The 20,410-nt window shown below is 45.8% G+C and overlaps 1 protein-coding gene across 2 annotated transcripts in view; it reads left to right on the forward strand.

The window, feature by feature from the left end:
* ston2 (stonin 2) overlaps positions 1–20,410 on the forward strand; it is a 144,458-nt gene that overhangs the window by 55,247 nt on the left and 68,801 nt on the right. The gene's annotated exons all lie outside the window — the stretch shown is intronic.

The raw sequence follows: 20,410 nt of genomic DNA on the forward strand, positions 1-20,410 counted from the left end.
TAGTAGTAACTTTTAAGTTAGGGCTAAATAAAGTAACTGGATGTGTGAAAATCTTGCCAACTAGTATTGCTGCAATATTTATTTCTGAATGATATCCAGACCACAACGGTATGTTTGCACAGTTAAACACACTTTTTAAAATATTTTGAGTTTTATGTGCCGAGTTGGGTTATAGAGGAACTGTATTCTCTGGGACATCCACTATACTTATAGGAGCGATTTTAATGGTGTATTCTTATTTTGGACCGCAGAAAACTCTTGATCTTTGATATCATTGAAACAACTTGAGATCACATTATTACATAAGCACTTCTAGTATTTCAGTTATTCACCATTTTTTATTTTTTTTAAATTCACTAGAGAGTAACCTAAAGCTATTACTGTCATCTCGAGGCTTGGTAAGGGATAAATACATAAATACAGATTTATAACTTGCCTATCAACACACTGGAATACCAAATATGCCATTAACGATTAAGAAGAAAAACAGCTGATTTTGAAGTTGACCATCCAACAGTGCACATTCTTTCATTGAATTTTGTCTCCGTGCTGGTGCTGCTGTTGCTGAGGTAGCACTGAACACTTTTTGTACTCTAATTAAAATAAAATCATTACCAGCGTCCTCAAAAATCATTTCACACTCCTGGGAACTTTTGATTTTAGAGACTTACAAACTACAATAGTTTAATAGATTAATTATTTAATATTTCTACTTGTGTTTTGTAACCTGATATTATGAGAACAAAATTTCCATCCTTATGCTTGGGTTTGAAGAAAATTGCACCGATACTAATATTGAAGCTGCTAAGTAATTTTATATTGGTAACTGTTATGCTATTAACTATAATTCTAAATGGATCTAATATTCACAATATATTTTGAGTCTTTAGTTCTTTGTGAGGTTACAGTTCTCAAAAGCTTTCCACTTTTTGGATGGTTAACTGTATTTTCCTGTATATTACATGCTCTACATTCTGCCAGAGTCGTCCAACACCAGACGCAGTTCACCTTGGGATAAATCAGAATTATAGGGCTAAAAGTTGCGTAAGGCCTGTTAATAGGCACAGGGATTGCATTACGCAATTACCCCAGGCCGATGGAAGTGATGTTGGCACACTGCAAACTTCATGCTGTGTTCTCATCTCTATGATTGTGGCATGCAGCCCAGCGCTAAATGCACTGCTGAGTGGCTGCATGCTCAGCAAGGGGTTCAGGCTTGTGCGAAGCTAGCACCAATTAAAGCTGGCCTGCTCTACTTAAAGCCAGCCTGCACCTCTTAAAAGGGAGGTGGATTCTGGCTACAGCAGGTGCTGGAAGTGAATGGGAAAGATTTTCTCAACAGAAAGAAACTAGAGCAATGAGCAGCAGGCGAGAGAGAGGGCTACCAGGTTGTCAGATGCATGACATGGAAAGGAGGAGAAAGATCATCTTTCCACAGGGGGCAGGGAGGCCCTCCAGACATACCCTGAAAAGACAGTGGAAGCAGATAGCCATGGAGGTCAATGCCAAGATTCTGGCCCCAAAGACCTGGCCACAGTGCTGGAAAAGGTTCAATGACTTCACAAGCCGTAAAGTTTAGTGAACGCATCTTCAAATGTCATCTCCTACCCACCGCACCACACCCGCACATGCTTCTGAATGCACCAAACCCCCATCACCCGCCCATCGATAATCTTTAGCAATCCTGCATCATTCTGAACCTTCGTATTATCCACCTCACCCTCACACATTTATCACTGCTGCAGGCCTAACACCCATATCTTGCAGCTTCCCCATTCTTCCAGCTAGTCAGCTATGACGACACATCACCCAATAACATTGCAATATATTCATTAACACTCTTGCCTCCCTCTTGCAGGACAAGGTAATACATCATAACAAAGGACAGGCATGACTGCATGTCCTTAGTCCCTTGGAGGAGACAATCTCCGTACTATTGATGCAACAGTTACTGACGCCATTGCAACCTGCAATACCGAAGCCATCCAGGATGACTTTCACTGTCCCCTTGAAATTTTTTGTGTGTGCACTGCCTGTTCATTTGAATGTGTGGTATCTGTAATGTTATTTGCGTGGCTGTTAACATGTGATATCTTAAACAACTTGTGAGCAGTCTGCACGGTATCATCTGGGCTACTGCCCAGTCGCGCATGCGCAGCTTACAGGAAACATTGATGAAAGTATGTTCCTGCCTTTGCACCTTCACAAATCCGATTTCACCCTCATCCTGCAAGCTAGTGTAACCGTGCACCCTTTGCTTTCCGCCCAGCCCCTTCCCTCACTGTAACCCTTCCCTTGTGCAGCTATGCTTTCCAAGACCTGCTGCCTGGCCAGCCAATGGTACCTGAAGATGAAAGGTGAGAAGAAGAGCACATATCTGAGGAAGAAGTCTAGTCACTTAATCGGACACTTGTAGCCACCAGCTCAGATACTGGTACTTTGCATACTTTAGAGAGTAGTATAGAGATGCGATCTGCTTGTGATGAGTCATTGGCACGAGTAGACTGCAGTAAAACCAGGGGGACTACTGCCATCATGGCTACAGATACCAGTGTTCAAAGGGGCTTACAGGGTCTCTCAGCAGTCCAGTAATCTGTGCTGCAGCAGATTACTCAGATTGCTGAGACGTGCCCCAGGCAGTGTGGCAGTGGCTCTAATGGGGCATAAACCTGCTGTCTTTTCTCAGGGTGACAGCATTCATGTTGCTAACACTACCACTCTGCCAGTGGCACTGCAGTTGCCTCTCAGTCAGCCAGCCCAAACTGCTGCTGCCCATGCCGAGCTATTATAGTCTGATGCCTTGCCCTTAAAGTTCAGAGCTACTTGAGGGCATCCTACCCCCAGTGAAATTAAGCAGCCTTCTGCCAGCTATGCTGCAGCCACTGGAGTAGCACTGCATAGGAGCACTAGGTCAGACAAAGGCATTGGCAAGACAGTCAGTAAGAGAAAGCATAAGGGTGAATAATTGAGTATTGTAGATCGTATTGGAAGTTTTGTTGGATAAAGTTGGTATGGAGTGGTTGGTTTGTGGTATCTTTTATTTCAGAGTTTTGGCCAAGAGGGCACTGAGATGGTCTGTCGTCGTCGTCAGCTGTTCCTTGATTCAAGGACAACGTCTACTCAGGGTTACGAGTTTCTGCCATTGGTCTTCATTTGACTGAGCAGGCTGATTTTCGACCCGCTGATCTTTGGGCACAAAGTGCAGGATGTCCCACAGGTAGTGGGATCCAGAGTGCAGGATTTGCTTCCTTTTCTTTCCGTCTCTGCTCTCACTCTGCCTCATCATTAAGGTGTTAGGACTGTAAGTGTGATGCAGCTTGGTGAACAAGTTGTCACCATTCTGAACGATTGGTAGCAAACTCCTCCCAGTTGTTAAGCTCAAAGCAGCCGTGCTTCATGAAGAGCTTCAGTGTGTATTTGAAGTGTTTTATTTGTCCCCTTGTGGAACTTTGGTCATTTGAGAGATGTGAAAACAAGACTTGCTGGGGAGTTGATTTTCAGCCATGCAGACATAGTGGCCAGTACATTGGAGTTGATTTTGCAGGAATTTTTCCTGAATGCTTGAAGAAGGATAGTAGCGTTGTTCGACAGCCCTTACATTGAATCTGTGGGATACGACGGAGGCATTTCTGATGGAAGTTCTCTAATGCTCTTATGTAATACACAGTCCAGGTCTCACATGGTCTGTAATAGAGGGATGTGTGGAGCAATGTTGATTTGGGGATTTTTTTAGGGGAGCAGCAGTCTGATGAGGTGCTCATTGACAGCTCATCTGGAGCAATGATGTCCTTGGATGCCTGCTCCCATTCTGCTCCTCCAGCTCCTGTTCCTCTTCCTCCTCCTCCTCCAGAGTTGATTGCCAAAGACATGGTGGCAAGGGCTGCACCCTTATACTTGCCAGGATGTGGAGGATGCAAAAGACCACAGTGAGTCACAAGACCCACTCCAGTAAGTAATAGGGGGTTTCCCCAGAGCGATCCAGGCAGCAGAACCATTAATACAGGTGGTCTGCTCCACAGTGTTCCTGGTCGAAGCATGGCTGTCATTGTAGGAGCACTGTTCACATGTGGTGGGATTGTAGAGGGGAGTCATTCGCCATCTGTAGTGTGGTTTTTCTTTGTCCCTGAGCAAACACCCTCTGGTGTGATGAGGTGGCTTGAAGATGGCTGAAATAGCTGACTGTTGCAGGATGAAAGCATCATGACTGCTGCCAGGATAGCAGATATTCACTAACATGACGGTCCATGTGTGGTCATACACTAGTTGCATGTTCAGGGAGTGGAACACTTTGTGGTTCAGATACATCTCCCCATTGAGAGAGGGCGCCTTCAGAGCCATATGCTTGCAATCAATGGCTCCCTGCACCAGTGGAAAGCCCGCTAGCCTGGCAAAACCACATACTCGCTCCCCCTGCTTCTCTCTGCTTAGAGAGAAGACCGCGAAGGACCCCCTCCTTACATAAAGGACCTCAGTGACTTCCCTGATCCAGTGGTGCATGTTTTTTAAAATTCATTCATGGGATGTGGGCGTCACTGGCTATGCCAGCATTTATTGCCCATCCCTAACTGCCCTTGAGAAGGTGGTGGTGAGCTGCCTTCTTGAACCACTGCAGTCCATGTGAGGTAGGTACACCCACAGTGCTGTTAGGAAGGGAGTTCCAGGATTTTGGCCTAGCGACAGTGAAGGAATGGCGATATAGTTCCAAGTCAGGATGGTGTGTGACTTGGACGGGAACTTGCAGGGGGTGATGTTCCCATGCATCTGCTGCTCTTGTGCTTCGAGGTGGTAGAGGTCACGGGTTTGGAAGGTGCTATCGAAAGAACCTTGGTGCGTTGCTGTAGTGCATCTTGTAGATGTTGCACACTGCTGCCACTGTGCGTCGGTGGTGGAGGAAGTGAATGTTTGTGGATCGTGTGCCAATCAAGCGGGCTACTTTGTTCTGGATGGCGTCGAGCTTCTTGAGTGTTGTTGGAGCTGCACCCATCCAGGCAACTGGAGAGTATTCCATCACACTCCTGACTTGTGCCTTGTAGATGGTGGACAGGCTTTGGGGAGTCGGGAGGTGAGTTACTCGCCGCAGGATTCCTAGCCTCTGACCTGCTCTTGTAGCCACGGTATTTATATGACTACTCCAGTTCAGTTTCTGGTCAATGGTAGCTCCTAGGATGTTGATAGTGGGGGATTCAGTGATTGTAATGCCATTGAATGTCAAGGGGAGATGGTTAGATTCTCTCTTGTTGGAGATGGTCATTGCCTGGCACTTGTGTGGCGCAAATGTTACATGCCACTTATCAGCCCAAGCCTGGATATTGTCCAGGTCTTGCTGCATTTCTGCACGGACCGCTTCAGTATCTGAGGAGTTGCGAATGGTGCGGTACACTGTGCAATCATCAGCGAACATCCCCACTTCTGACCTTTATGATTGAAGGAAGGTCATTGATGAAGCGGCTGAAGATGGTTGGGCCTAGGACACTACCCTGAGGAACTCCTGCAGTGATGTCCTGGAGCTCAGATGATTGACCTCCAACAACCATAGCCATCTTCCTTTGCGCTAGGTATGACTCCAACCAGCGGAGAGTTTTCCCCCTGATTCCCATTGACTCCAGTTTTGCTGGGGCTCCTTGATGCTGTACTCGGTCAAATGCTGCCTTGATGTCAAGGGCAGTCACTCTCACCACAGCTCTTGAGTTCAGCTCTTTTGTCCACGTTTGAACCAAGGCGGTAATGAGGGCAGGAGCTGAGTGGTCCTGGCGGAACCCAAACTGAGCATCACTGAGCAGGTTATTGCTAAGCAAGTGCCGCTTGATGGCACTGTTAATGACACCTTCCATCACTTTACTGATGATCGAGAGTAGACTGATGGGGCAGTAATTGGCCGGGTTGGACTAGTTGATACTGCCTTTGCAGTATCCAGTGCCTTCAGTCGTTTCTTGGTATCATGTGGAGTGAACCGAATTGGCTGAAGACTGGCATCTGTAATGCTGGGGACTTCAGGAGGGGGCCGAGATGGATCATCAACTCGGCACTTCTGGCTGAAGATTGTTGCAAATGCTTCAGCCTTATCTTATGCTCTGATGTGCTGGGCTCCCCCATCATTGAGGATGGGGATATTTGCGGAGCCACCTCCTCCAGTTAATTCTTTAATTGTCCACCACCATTCACGACTGGATGTGGCAGCACTGCAGAGCTTAGATCTGATCCTTTGGTTATGGGATCGCTTAGCTCTGTCTGTTGCATACTGCTTATGCAGTTTGGCATGCAAGTAGTCCTGGGTTGTAGCTTCACCAGGTTGACACCTCATTTTGAGGTATGCCTGGTGCTGCTCCTGGCATGCCCTCCTGCACTCTTCATTGAACCAGGGTTGGTCTCTTGGCTTGATGGTAATGGTAGAGTGGGGAATATGCCGGGCCATGAGGTTACAGATTGTGGATGAGTACAATTCTGCTGCTGCTGATGGCCCACAGCGCCTCATGGATGCCCAGTTTTGCATTGCGAGATCTGTTCGAAATCTATCCCATTTAGCACGGTAATAGTGCCACACAACACGATGGACGGTATCCTCACTGTGAAGGTGGGATTTCGTCTCCACAAGGACTGTGCGGTGGTCTCTCCTACCAATACGGTCATGGACAGAAGCATCTGCGGCAGGCAGATTGGTGAGGCCAAGGTCAAGTATGTTTTTCCCTCGTGTTGGTTCCCCCACCACCTGCCACAGACCCAGTCTAGCAGCTATGTCCTTTAGTACTCGGCCAGCTCAGTCAATAGTGGTGCTACCGAGCCACTCTTGGTGATGGACATTGAAGTCACCCACCCAGAGTACATTCTGTGCCCTTGCCACCTTCAGTGCTTCCTCCAAATGGTGTTCAACATGGAGTACTGAGTCATCAGCTGAGGGAGGGCGGTAGGTGGTAATCAGTAGGAGGTTACCTTGCCCATGTTTGGACTGATGCCATGAGACTTCATGGGGTTCGGAGTCGATGTTGAGGACTCCCAGGGCAACTCCCTCCCTACTGTAGACCACTGTCCCGCCACGTCTTCTGGGACTGACCCAGGAATAGTGATTGCAGTGTCTGGGACATTGTAAGGTATGATTCCGTTGAGTATGACTGTGTCAGGCAGTTGCTTGACTAGTCTGTGGGACAGCTTTCCCATCTTTGGTACAAGCCCCCAGATGTTAGTAAGGAGGACTTTGCAAGGTCAATAGGGCTGGGTTTGCCGTTGTCGTTTCCGGTGCCTAGGTCGATGCCGGGTGGTCCGTCCGGTTTCATTCCTTTTCATTGACTTCGTAGAGGTTAGGTACAACTGAGTGGCTTGCTAGGCCATTTCAGAGGGCATATAAGAGTTAACCACATTGCTGTGGGTCTGGAGTCACATGTAGGCCAGACCAGGTAAGGACAGCAGATTTCCTTCTAGTGAACCAGATGGGTTTTTGCAACAATTGACAATGGTTTCATGGCCATCATTAGACTAGCTTTTAATTCTAGATTTATTAATTAAATTCAAATTCCACCTTCTGCTGTGGTGGGATTTGAACCCATGTCTCCAGATCAATATCCTGGGTCTCTGGGTTACTAGTCCAGTGATGATACCACTCAGCCACCGCCTCCCTGTGAACGAAGAAATGTCCGTGCTGTTGCTGGCTTTGCTCTAGAAGGATCCTGAGGTGTAGAAATTGAGGGCCATCGTGAGGACCACTGGCAGCGCCATCCTTGCCCTGCTCTGTGGCTGCAGGTCCAGTTCTGCCATCACCTCCTTGATGAAGTGTACTCCTAGCTGAGGTGGAGGTAGGAGAAGTGCGCTCTCAAGACCATAAGTGGTTTATGACTTTCTGTTGAGAGCTCTCCTCCTCCTCCCTCTGTAAGCAGCTTCTCCTCTATGCTCCATCTTCAACTCCACTTCTGTCTTCATCTGCGTGCCATGCTGCAGCCCAAGAGGAACTGCAGCTATACCCTCCATGAGTGACAGCAAATTTACTGCTCAGAGGTCTTTCAAATCCACACCATAGCCTTCTCAGCACCACACCCTTCTGACAAAGAACTTTAGTTAGCCCCTCCAAGTGCTATTCTGCAGCAGCAAAAGAAATTTGAAAGCATCTCACCTAAAAATTGTGTGATGAGTCCTTTTTTAAATAGCACTAGGGTTCGGGGGGGTGGTGGTGGGGTGCTTTCATTGTGCAGCTGAACACATGTTCAAGAGAACGGCAAGGTCCAAAATGATAGGTGGGGCACCATATCTGTGTTGAACTCTGATGTCATAAGGCGTGCTTCCAGCGCACACATGGGATGCTTGCACTATCGCCCTTCGTAACATGGCGATTGGCATGGACTATGTCGGAAATGGCCAGGAGCAAATCCCTCCCCCAACCATTTTTTTCTTCTCCTGACTGCCGTCGCGCTGAAACCAGTGGTGGTGTGGAGTTGAATATTGTGGCCACAGTCCATAGACAACTGCAATTTGTGAGACTGACAATTTTCAGGTGCCAGTTCCTCAAGAGACATTGAAGTTTATTTTGAAGAATGTTAGATGAAGAGACAGAAACAGTTATACAGAGTTTTGATCATGAGAACTGTGTCAAGTAAGACAAATACAACAATTTACAAAAACTGGAAGGAAGCAAAGTGTTTTGAAGTTTTACTGATGATACTGTTGATCCTGTTTTGTGGAGCATTTGGTCTAAACGTCAAACGTTAACTCTAATCTGGCAAAAACAGATGGCCCAGAGTAGGGCAGGTACTTTATCGGAGCAGTGTTGACCACATGGGGATGGCATCATTATCGTAATCTCATGAGATTACAAATTGTCTTAAAAGGAAGCTGTTCCTTAAGTGATGTTTCTCAGTAAGAATGTTTCCTGTTGCCAGTGGTGTGTGAACAATATTAATTAGAATAAAGAAGGCAACACCACATATCCTTTTGTAATCACTTGGAAATAAATCATAAAATTTTACAACACAGGAGGAAGCTATCAGGCCTGTGCTGGCTCTCTGAAAGATTTATCTACCTGGTTGCACTTTCCTGCTCCCTGTATTAAAGATGCCAAATATCCATTTTGATTTAAAAACTCTTGTGGATTATGTATGTTAATTTATTGCAGGACATAAATTGTTTTTGTTAAACTAGTAATTAAAAACTTGGACTGAGTAACTCTAGGGAAATGACTGAAGACTGAAAAATAAATAAATAAAACAGTTTTAATTCAACTCGTTCTACCCACCCAATTCTCCCTCTTCTGGACCATTTTCCATATTTCTTAGTAATAAATTTTAATTTTATTTTTGTCAACCTAATGTAACTTGATGTTTGTTGCTTCTCTAATTTTTTTTTTAAAAACCTTTAATTACTTTGCTCCCTTCAGACTGCTGCCATACATTTTGGAGATAGAAGCAACTTTTTTTTTTCAACAAACAAATGTTGGTTGGCCTAAGCAGACTGTAAGGGCAAGATTTTAACTCATTCAAACTCACCCATCCGAGTTAAAATCAGGCCCTAAATGTTTTCGACCAACTGAAAACTAGAGAACGAAGATTGCCATATTTAAAGGATTACCATATTTTGTTCCAGGAATTCTAGAATCAACATTGATAATTTTTATATATGTATTAATATTGCAGATATCTTTTAAAAGGCAAGTACTGTGTGCTGCATAAAGCTGAAAAATTATCTCATTATTCAGAAATTGGTAGGGCACAGCTTTCCTGCAGTAGTTCTTTATTCAATGATTGTTCCATCCTTCAATGGGAAGGAGGAATTAGAGGGAAAAATCGGTCAGTATACTCAAAGGCTGAGTAAATGGCTTATGTCCAACACCGAGAACGCGATACTACAGAAAGCCAAACGGAGTATAGAAAGTAGAGGGGTGAAATAAAAAAGGAAAGCAAAAAGAGGGCATGAACGAATATTGGCAAGCAAAATCAAAGTGAACCCAAAGATGTTTTATTAATGCATTTAAGAGTAAGAGGATAACTAAGGAAAGAGTAGGGCCCATAAAAGACCAAAAAGCTAACCTATGTCTAGGGGTGGAAGATGGTGGTATGGTTCTTAATGAATACTTTGCATCTATCTTCACAAAAGAGGGGCCGATGCAGATATTGTAATTAAGGAGGAGGAGTGTGAAGTATTGTATGTGATAAGCATAGGGAATGAGGAAGTATTACTGGGATTAGCATCTTTTAAAGTGGATAAATCACCAGGGCCAGATGAAATGTACCCCAAGCTGTTAAAAGAAGCCAGGGAGGAAATAGCAGAGTGTCTGTCCATTTTCCAATCCTCACTGAATACAGGTGTGGTGCCAGAGGATTGGAGGACTGTGAAAGTTGTACCTTAGTTTAAAAAGGGAGCGAACAATAGACCAAATAGTTACAGGTCAGTCAGTCAGTCAGTCTAACCTCAGTAATGGGCAAATTATTGGAATCCGTTCTGAGAGACAGGATAAACAGTCACTTAGAAGGGCACAGATTAATCAAGGATAGTCAGCATGGATTTGTTAAGGGAAGAGCATGTCTCACTAACTTGATCGACTTTTTTGAATTTCATCGTTGATGTCTGCCCTTGCTGAGAGGCAGCTCCCAAGGTGTGGGAAGTGATCCACATTGTCCAGTGGTTTGCCGTGGATCTTAATAGTTGGGAGGGGTTTGGGGGGGTGGCAGTGTTGCGCTACAGCAGCAGGCTGGTAGAGGACCTTTGTCTTCTGGATATTTAGCTTAAGGCCCATTCTTTGATACGCCTCCGTGAATGCATCAACAAGGGTTTCAAGCTCAGCCTCTGAGTGTGCGCATACGCAAGCTTCGTCAGCATACTGCAGCTCAATGACAGAGGTTGGCATGGCCTTGGCTCTGGACTGGAGGCGATATAGGTTAAATAGTTTTCCGCTCATCCTTTAGAGTAGATCTACTCCAGCAGGGAGCTTCAAGGAGATGAGGTGGAGGGTTGCGGCGAGGAAGATGGAAAAGAGCGTTGGTGTGATGATGCAGCCTTGCTTGATTCCAATTTGCACTCTGATTAGGTCAGTGGCAAATCCCTTGGCAAGGATTACAGCTTGCATGTCGTCGTGCAGCAGGCACAGGATGGTGCCGAATTTCTCTGTGCAGCCAAATTTGAGGAGGATGTTCCATAATCCCTCCCACTTGATAGAGTCGAAGGTCTTTGTGAGATCAAAGAAGGCCATGTATAAAGGTTTCTGTTGCTGCCTACGTTTTTCTTGGAGTTGTCTTGCTGTGAAGGCCCCTCATAATTTTGTACACCTCAATTAAGTCACCCCTCAACCTCCTCTGTTCTAAGGAAAACAGCCCTAGCCGATCCAATCTTTCCTCGTAGCTGTAACTTTCAAGCCCTGGCAATATTCTTGTAAATCTGCTCTGTACTCTCTCCAGAGCAATTATGTCCTTTCTGTAATGTGGTGGCCAGAACTGTATGCAATACTCCAGCTGTGGTCTAATCAGCATTTTATACAGTTCCAGCATCGCATCCCTACTTTTGTATTTATACCTCGGCCAATAAAGGAAAGTATTCAATATGCCTTCTTCACCACTCCATCTAACTGTCCTGCCACCTTCCAGGACTTGTGCACGTGCACTCCAAGGTCCTTCACTTCTTCTACTCTCTCAATATCCTCCTGTTTATTATGTATTCCCTTGCTTTGTTTGTCCTCTTACCTCACACTTCTCCAGATTGAATACCATTTGCCACTTTTCTGCCCATTCAGCCAAAACTATTGATATCATTCTGGAGTCTGCAGCTATCCTCTTCGTTATCAACTATACGGCCAATTTTTGTGTCAGCTGCAAAATTCCCAATCATGCCTCCCACATTTTAGTCCGAATCATTAATATAAACCACAAACAGCAAGGTACCCAATACTGAGTCCCGCTGGAAACCACTTTCCATTCGCAAAAACATCCATCGACCAATTTTGGACCCAACCTGCCGCAATCCCCTGTATCCCATGGGCTTTCATTTTACTGACCAGTCTGCCATGTGGGACCTTGTCAAATACCTTACTAAAATCCATGTCGACCACATCCATTGCACTGCCCTCATCAATCATCCTTGTTACTTCCTCATCAAATTCAATCAAATTAGTAAGAAACGACCTTCCCTTAACAAATTCATGCTGACTATCCCTGATTAATCTGTGCCTTTCCAAGTGGCAGTTTATCCTGTCTCTCAGAATTGATTCTAATAATTTACCCAGCACCAAGGTCAGACTGACCAGTCTATAATTATTTGGCCTATCCCTCGCACCCTTTTTAAACAATGGCACAACGTTCGCAGACCTCCAGTCTTCTGGTACCTCGCTTGTAGCTAGTGAGGATTCCGTACTTGCCTGGTGCCCTTCTGTTCGCTAAGCGGTGTATGGCCTTCTCGAGCTCCGCAGTGATGAGGGTTCTTCATCTTACTCATCCATGGCAGGATGTTGCGAGAGAGCATCGAGCGCAGACTGGGAGATGTCCAATTCACAGGAGTACAGCTCATAGTAGGGATCAGCCCGGTGGGACTTGATTGTGAGTACATCACCATCTGCTGACTTTAGGGGAACAACTTTGGTGATGGCAGGGCCAAGCACCCTCTTGATCTCTTCATACATAGCTCGTAGATTTCCTTTGTCACATGCAGTTTGGATTTCTTGACACTAGCTTCATCTTTCTAAAGTGCGAACATTTATTAGGAGGCCCCTGAGATAAGGTAATACCTCCCTCATTGTTCCTAACCCGTCTGGGTAACAGTGGTTGTGTCTGACTGTAATACACATTTTGCATTTACCTGCAGCCTGTGGTCTTTTACACAAATCCACTTTGTTTTAAAAGCCAGCACTTCAACGTGAGTTTTTGCTCCTTTTTCTGTGCAAAAACAGGCATTCATCTCTGCCATCTCTTTTTACCGGAGCAGTCCAGAATTAATCCCACTGCCCTGCTGTCTCCCTATAGCCCTTTAAATATTCATCCATTGTTCCCTTAAAAGATGCAATGGTCTTTGTCTCAACCATTCCCTATAGCAAAGCATTCCATGTTCCAACAATGCTGTTTAAATAAATTTCTCCTAACCAACCTCCTCCACTCTCAGTGTAATTTGTCACTGACTCTCTAACCAGAAGGCATGGTCTTTCCCTACACACTCTATCAAAACCTTTCATAAGCTTAAAAACCTCAATCAAATCTCTTCACCGTTCTCTGGTCCAGTGGAAATCGTCCCAATACCTCAAAGTATAGTTTGTCTTGGACCATGCTGTTGAATTTATGCTGTTTGCTGTCTGAGGCTTTAATTTTTTTCCGAAAAGTATATATCATTCATCAAATTTGTAAGTATATTACATAACAGTTCAAATTTGACATTGCATAAAGTGCAATATAGATCAGTTTCTTTCAATACAGTACATGGGATGCCTCACTACATTTGCCATTACAGCTTATATTTAAAATGTACATTTACATAAAGGCTGCATTTGCTGACAGTGCAACCACTAGGTGGTGCAGTACTAGCAAATGCACAAATGCAGCCTCTTCCACTGAAACGTCACTGTCTACGACATCTCAGGCAGCTGCCTGTAATAAAGATAGCGCTGCTCAATTTATCACACAAAACAAATTCAACCTGAAAATCCCTTCAATGGTTGCCATCGCCACCCCAACAGTCCCCTGCTCTCTCCTGCCATTGCGCTTTTCCGCTCCCTCCAATGTCCGTCTTCTCGCCGCTCGCTCCCCGCTGCCTTCCCTTAGCTACTTGTTCTGGCCTCGCTGTTCTCTTCGCTTCCCCTCCCCCCACAACCCGTTCTCCCACTGCTCGTCCCCCCCCCCCCCCCGCTCTCCCCAGTCTGCCCCGCTCTCCGGCCACTCGCTCCCCGCTCCACCTCCCCCACCCAATCTGCTGTCCACCCGCTTGCTCCAGGCCACGCCACTTCCCTCCTCTCAGCCATTCGCTCCCACATTCAATCGTTCCCCACCACGCCACCCGATAAAGCAAGGCGGGCTGCGAGAGGTGACGGGGCGACGTGGAAGCAAGTGGCCGAGAGGAGGGAAGTGGTGCGGCCTGGAGCAGGGTGGGGTGTAATCAGGGAGCGTGTGGCGGGAAGTAGGGGGGGTGTGGGGCCGGAGTAGGGATGGGGGTGGAGTGAGGAGCAGGAACGATTGGCCCAGGGGAGGGGGTAGAGCAGTGGCAAGGTCATGAGCGAGTGGCTGAGGCGGGGGGAAGCGGCCGGTGGGGAGGAGGGGAGAAATCGTCGAGGGCGGGAGTGGGGAGGCCCGGAGTGAGCAGCCGGTGGGGCGGGAGCAAATAGCTGAGGGTGGAGCGAGTGGCTGAGGGAAGGTGGCGGGGGGAAGCGACGATTGAAGCAGGGAAGTTGGGAGGGAGCGGAGTATCGGGGAATGGAGGCAGCTATTAGGGGTGAGGACGTCATTGCGTGGTGATATCATTTGCGTGCATTCATACTGGCAAGCTGGCAAATGTTCGCACGCACTGATGACGCGTGATAGCTCTGCTCATGCTCTGCATTGTCAGGAGTCACTTTGTTTACATTTCCTGTTTGATGTAAAGCCCTCCTACCACAATATAGCCGAGGAGTTTTACACAGTTTCCAGCCCTCGGTATATTGTGGTAGGAGGGCTTTACACAGTGGCCTTTCCCCATTGAGCCTTTGCGGCGGCTATTCCAAGCTTAAGTGTGTCCCTCAGCATATGGACCTTGGAATGCGCCAGTCTGCAAAGCTTGGTTATCAACAGCTTTTTGCACTGGAAGATCAGAAAGTTTCAGGGAGACCAAAGAGCGTTTTTCACCGAGTTGATGGTCCCCCAGCAGCAGTTGATATTTATCTCGGTGTGCATCCCTGGGAACAGCCCATAGTCCTCTGTTGCGGAGCTGCTCGAGATGCACTATGTCACTGTATCTCTTTCCAGATTTACTTTGTGAAGGCACGTTCCAGAAGGAGATGGGCGACAGTCTCTTCCCCATGGAGGCAATGAGACTCCGGGCATGCAGGAAGGATCTGACAAGCTACATCTTGGTTTTTGATTGAAAGTTCTGGCGATGAGGCATTCTGCCAAAGGGTTTGATGGTCTGTTCAGGGAACCGTCCAACTGGATCCACCATCTCTGTTTCCTGCAGGGCCTCGAGGATGTTACATGCGAACCACTGCCTAATGGACTTGTGGATAAATGTATTTTTCTGTACAAACTTTTCCACAAGGTGCAGGTGGTACAGCACAATCCACCTGAATGGCACATTCGCAGCAATGTGGCCAGACCCATCCTTCGCAACACTGGGGACAGATAGAACCTCAGGATGTAGTGACACTTGGTGTTGCGTACCAATGGTCAACGCACAGCTTGATGTAGCCGCACACAAAAGTACTCTTCAGGACATCAGGGTGACCACCACAGTTCAGGAGCAAGGTATTGGCCAGACCTGCGTCATGTAGTGCAATAACGAGAGCACCTTGCACCCGATGACCAGGTTCTTATCTGCAGTAGAGGTAGAGCGTTGCTTCCATACCCAGTTTCTGTTTCACCATGGCGAGATGTTCCTTCCAATTTCTGAAGCAGTCCGTGTCCATATGCAGCAAGACCTGGACAACATTCAGGCTTGGACTGCTAAGTGGCAAGTTACATTTGAGCCATGCATGTGCCAGGCAATGATCATTTCCAACAAAAGAAAATCCAACCATCGCCCCCTGACATTCAGTGGCATGACCATAACTGAATCCCCCACTATCAACATCCTGTGGGTTACCATTAATCAGAAACTGAACTGGACCAACCATATAAATACTGTGGCTGCAAGAGTAGTCAGAGGCTGGAAATTCTGTGGCGAGTAACTCGCCTCCTGACTCCTGAAAGCATGTCCATCATCTACAAGTCAGGAGTGCTTTGGAATACTGTCCACTTGCCTGGACGAGTGCAGCTCCAACAACGCTCCAGAAGCTCGACATCATCCAGGATAAAGCAGCCCGCTTGATTGGCACCCCATTCACTCCCTCCACCACCAACGCACAGTGGCAGCAGTGTGTACCATCTACAAGATGCACTGTAGCAACTCACAAGACTCCTTCGAAAGCACCTTCCAAACCCGTGAGCTCTTCTACCTAGAAGGACAAGGGCACCATATGCATGGGAACACCACCACCTGCAAGTTCCCCTCCAAGCCACACACTGTCCTGACTTGGAACTATATCGCCGTTCCTTCACTGTCACTGGGTCAAAATCCTGGAACTCCCTTCCCTTACCTACACCACATGGACTGCAGTGGTTCAAGGGTAATTAAGAATGGGTAATAAATGCTGGCATAGCCAGCGACTCCCACATCCCATGAAAGAATAAAAAAAAAGGATGAGGGTGTTATTGGGTACTTTTTTATCCTCTTTATCTAGAGGGACATTTTTTTTATTTGTTTATGGGATGTGGGTGTCACTGGCTAGGCCTGCATTTATTGCACATCACTAATTGCCCTTGAGAAGGTGGTGGTGAGCTGCAGTCCTTGGCCAGTTTATCTTCCTAAAACCAGGGACAATGAGGTAATACACCTCCCATGTTTTTGGCTGAAATCATTTAACTCAACCCATAATACTGGGGTTTCAACCTGAGGAATTCCTAATAAGTATTGCTGACCCATCAGGAGATGTTATTAAATTAAGTTTTGCAACTATATAAAACTTTTTCTTTAATGACATTGACTCTTACAGGTTTACTACACAAAATCTGTCCTGTTACCCATGGTAGCATTTGGAGATACTGGACTTGATTCTGCATGTGGTATGGATGTGATTTGTGCAACTCAGCTTCACCAACTCATGCCACAGCATGAAAAGCATAATCTCTGGAGTGACACGATGTGGTACTGCATGCCACTGATCCATCTGGAGATTACCATTTACATCTTTTAGTAGGTGATAGCTCTGATGTTGTCATGTCCAGGTAGGGAGCAGATGGCCAGTCTAACCTATTAAATGTTAAAGAGCTATTTTCCCTCGTGACCAGAAACTTGTAATTTCCAGTCCAAAACTCTAAGTTTTGATTTTTTAAAATTGACTGCTCAAAGCACAGTTTGCTATTTGATGTGTTCCTTGCAATGCTGAGCTAAATCTCTGGTGAAATTATGGAATAGCATTCCTGTATGTCATCTATTTACTCATGTTTCACTTTACCCTTTCCCTTCCCTGCAGCAGTTTGCTGACATAGAGGAGGGTTTGTTTTTTTAGTTGGGGGAGGGGGTTTGGTGTGTGGGTGGGAAAACTCACAACTGCTGCTTTAGCAAAACTTTCATGCGCTAGTTGAGATCATCTGTTGGACATATTTGTGAACATTGTTAGCATTTCCATGAGAAAAGGCAAATCACTGTGTTTTTAAATAGTCAAGAATTTTGCTGATTCACGGCGAAATGTGAGAAACTGCTGATCTGTTAAATTAATAAGTACATTGCTAGAAGCACAACATTGAGAGGAAAATTGTGTTAAAACTAACACCTAAAACCAGATAATCTGGTCTTTATTGCATTGCTGTTTGTGGGAGCTTGCTGTGCACAAATTGCCACGTTTCCTGCATTATAACAGTGGCGCAGTGGTTAGCACCGCAGCCTCACAGCTCCAGCGACCCGGGTTCAATTCTGGGTGCTGCCTGTGTGGAGTTTGCAAGTTCTCCCTGTGTCTGTGTGGGTTTCCTCCGGGTGCTCCAGTTTCCTCCCACATGCCAAAGACTTGCAGGTTGATAGGTAAATTGGCCATTAGCAATTCCCCTTAGTATAGGTAGGTGGTAGGGAAATATAGGGAAGGTGGGGATGTGGTAGGAATATGGAATTAGTGTAGAATTAGTATAAATGGGTGGTTGATGGTTGGCACAGACTCGGTGGGCCGAAGGGCCTGTTTCAGTGCTGTATCTCTAAACTAAACTACACAATTCAAAAGTACTTCATCGGATGTAAATCGCTTTGGGACAGTCTAAGGTCAAGAAAGGCGCTATATAAATGTAACTCTTTCTAATTTAAAGGCTGGCATGGTAATGATATTGGAGCCACCTTGTGATTTATGATGTCAGGGCTGTTTGAATAAAGGAGAAGGCCATGAGCCTAGCAAGTCTGCCCCTTTTCACTGATCATAACTGCCTATTTTGACATTGTATCCCTCAGTCACACTTCCTGGAAAAATGTCAATTATGTCTTGAGCCAGTTTATACTATTTAGATCAATGGCCTTCACTAGTTAATTTTTTTTCTATATCTCTTAGAAACATAGAAAGTTTACAGCACAGAAAGAGGCCAATAGGCCCATCCTGTCTGCGCCGGCCAAAAAATGAGCCACCCAGCCTAATCCCACCTTCCAGCATTTGGTCCATAGCCCTGCAGGTTACGGCACTTGAGGTGCATATCCAGACATCTTTTAAATGAGTTGAGGGTTTCTGCCTTTACTAACCTTTCAGGCAGTGAGTTCCAGACCCTCACCACCCTCTGGGTGAAAAGAATTTTCCTCATCTCCCGTCTAATCAGTCACTTTTAATCTATGCCCCTTAGTCACTGATCTTTCTGCTAAGGTAAATAGGCCCTTCCCATCCACTCTATCTAGGCCCTTCACAATTTCATACATTTCAAACAAATCTCCCCTCAGCCTCCTCTGTCCAAGGAGAAAAACCCGAGCTTATTCAATCTTTCCTCAAAGCTTCATTTTTCCAGTCCTGGCAATGTCCTCTTAAATTTCCTCTGTACCCTCTCTAGCGCAATTACATCTCTGTAATGAGGTGACCAGAACTGCACACAGTATTCAAGTTGTGGCCTAACTAATGATTTGTACAGTTCCAGCATAACCTCCCTGCTCTTATATTCTATACCTCAGCTAATAAAGGAAAGGATTCCATATGCCTCCTTAACCATCTTCTCAACCTTTCCTCCTTTCTAAATACCAATGACATAAGGGGATATGAGGATAGTGTGGGAAAAAGGCATTGAAGTGGAAGATCAGCCATGATATTGAATGGCGGGGCAGGTTCGATGGGCTGAATGGCCTACTGCTCCTATGTTCCTAACCTGTCCTGCTACCTTCATGGAATTGTGGACATTCACTCCAAAGTCCCTTACTTCCTCTATACCTCTCAGTATTCATACTCCCATGAATTGTGTATTCCTTTGCCTTGCTTGACCTCCCCAAATGCATCACCTCATACTTCTCCAGGTTGAATTCCATTTGACACTTTTCTGCACCCGCCCCCCCCCCCCCCCCCCCCCCCCCGACCAGTCCATTGATATCTTCCTGCAGTGTACAGCTGTCCTCCTCGCTATCAACCACACAGCCAATTTTTGTGTCGTCTGTAAACTTCTTGATCATGCCCCTACATTTACATCCAAATCATTATACAGCACAAAAAGCAAGGGACCTAGTACTGAGCACTGCAGAACGCCACTAGAAACAGCCTTCCAGTCGCAAAAACACCCGTCAACAACTACCCTTTGTTTCCTGCCACTGAGCCAATTTTGTATCCAGCTTGCGACATCTCCCTGGATCCCATGGGCTTTTTTCTTAACCAGTCTGCCATGTGGGACCTTGTCAAAAGCCTTGCAAAAATCCATGAGAACACTTCAATTGCACTAGCCTCATCAATCTTCCTTGTTACTTCAAAAAATTCAATCAAGTGTGTCAGACATATTCGTCCCTTAACAAATCCATGCTGACTATCCTTGATCTGTGCCCTTCTAAGTGACAGTTTATCCTGTCTGTCAGAACTGATTCCAATAATTTGACGTTAGACTGACTGTCCTGTATTTATTTGGTCTAACCCTCGCTCTCTTTTTAAACAAAGGTACAACGTTTGCAGTCCTCCAATCCTCTGGCACCACACCTGTATTCAGTGAGGACGGAAATGATGGACAGACCCTCCGCTATTTCCACCTTGGCTTCTTTTAACAGCCTGGGTACATTTCATCCGACCCTGGTGATTTATCCACTTTCAAAGATGCTAATCCCAGTAATACTTCACACTCCTCCCCCTTAACTACAATATCTGCATCGTCCCCCTCTTTTGTAAAGATAGATGCAAAGTATTCATTCAGAACCATGCCAACATCTTCCACCTCTACATATAGATTACCTTTTTGGTCTTTAATGGGGCCTACTCTTTCCTTCGTTATCCTCTTAATGTATTGATAAAACATCTTTGGGATCACCTTGATTTTGCTTGCCAATATTCTTTCATGCCCTCTCTTTGCTCTCCTTTTTGATTTCATCCCTCCACTTTCTATACTCCGCTTGGCTTTCTGTAGTATTGAGTTCTCTGTGTCGGACATAAGGTTTCCTTTTCTGTCTTATCTTACCTTCTAAGCTTCTTTAACATCCAGGGGGCTCTAGATTTGGCTGTCCCACCCTTTTTCTTTGTGTGCACATGTTTACTCTGAAAATAATAGGGTAATTATATTAGGTGATTTCAACTTTCCCAACATTAATTGGG

This window comes from Heterodontus francisci, chromosome 9, assembly GCF_036365525.1.
Source record: "Heterodontus francisci isolate sHetFra1 chromosome 9, sHetFra1.hap1, whole genome shotgun sequence".
Taxonomy (NCBI): Eukaryota; Metazoa; Chordata; class Chondrichthyes; order Heterodontiformes; family Heterodontidae; genus Heterodontus; species Heterodontus francisci.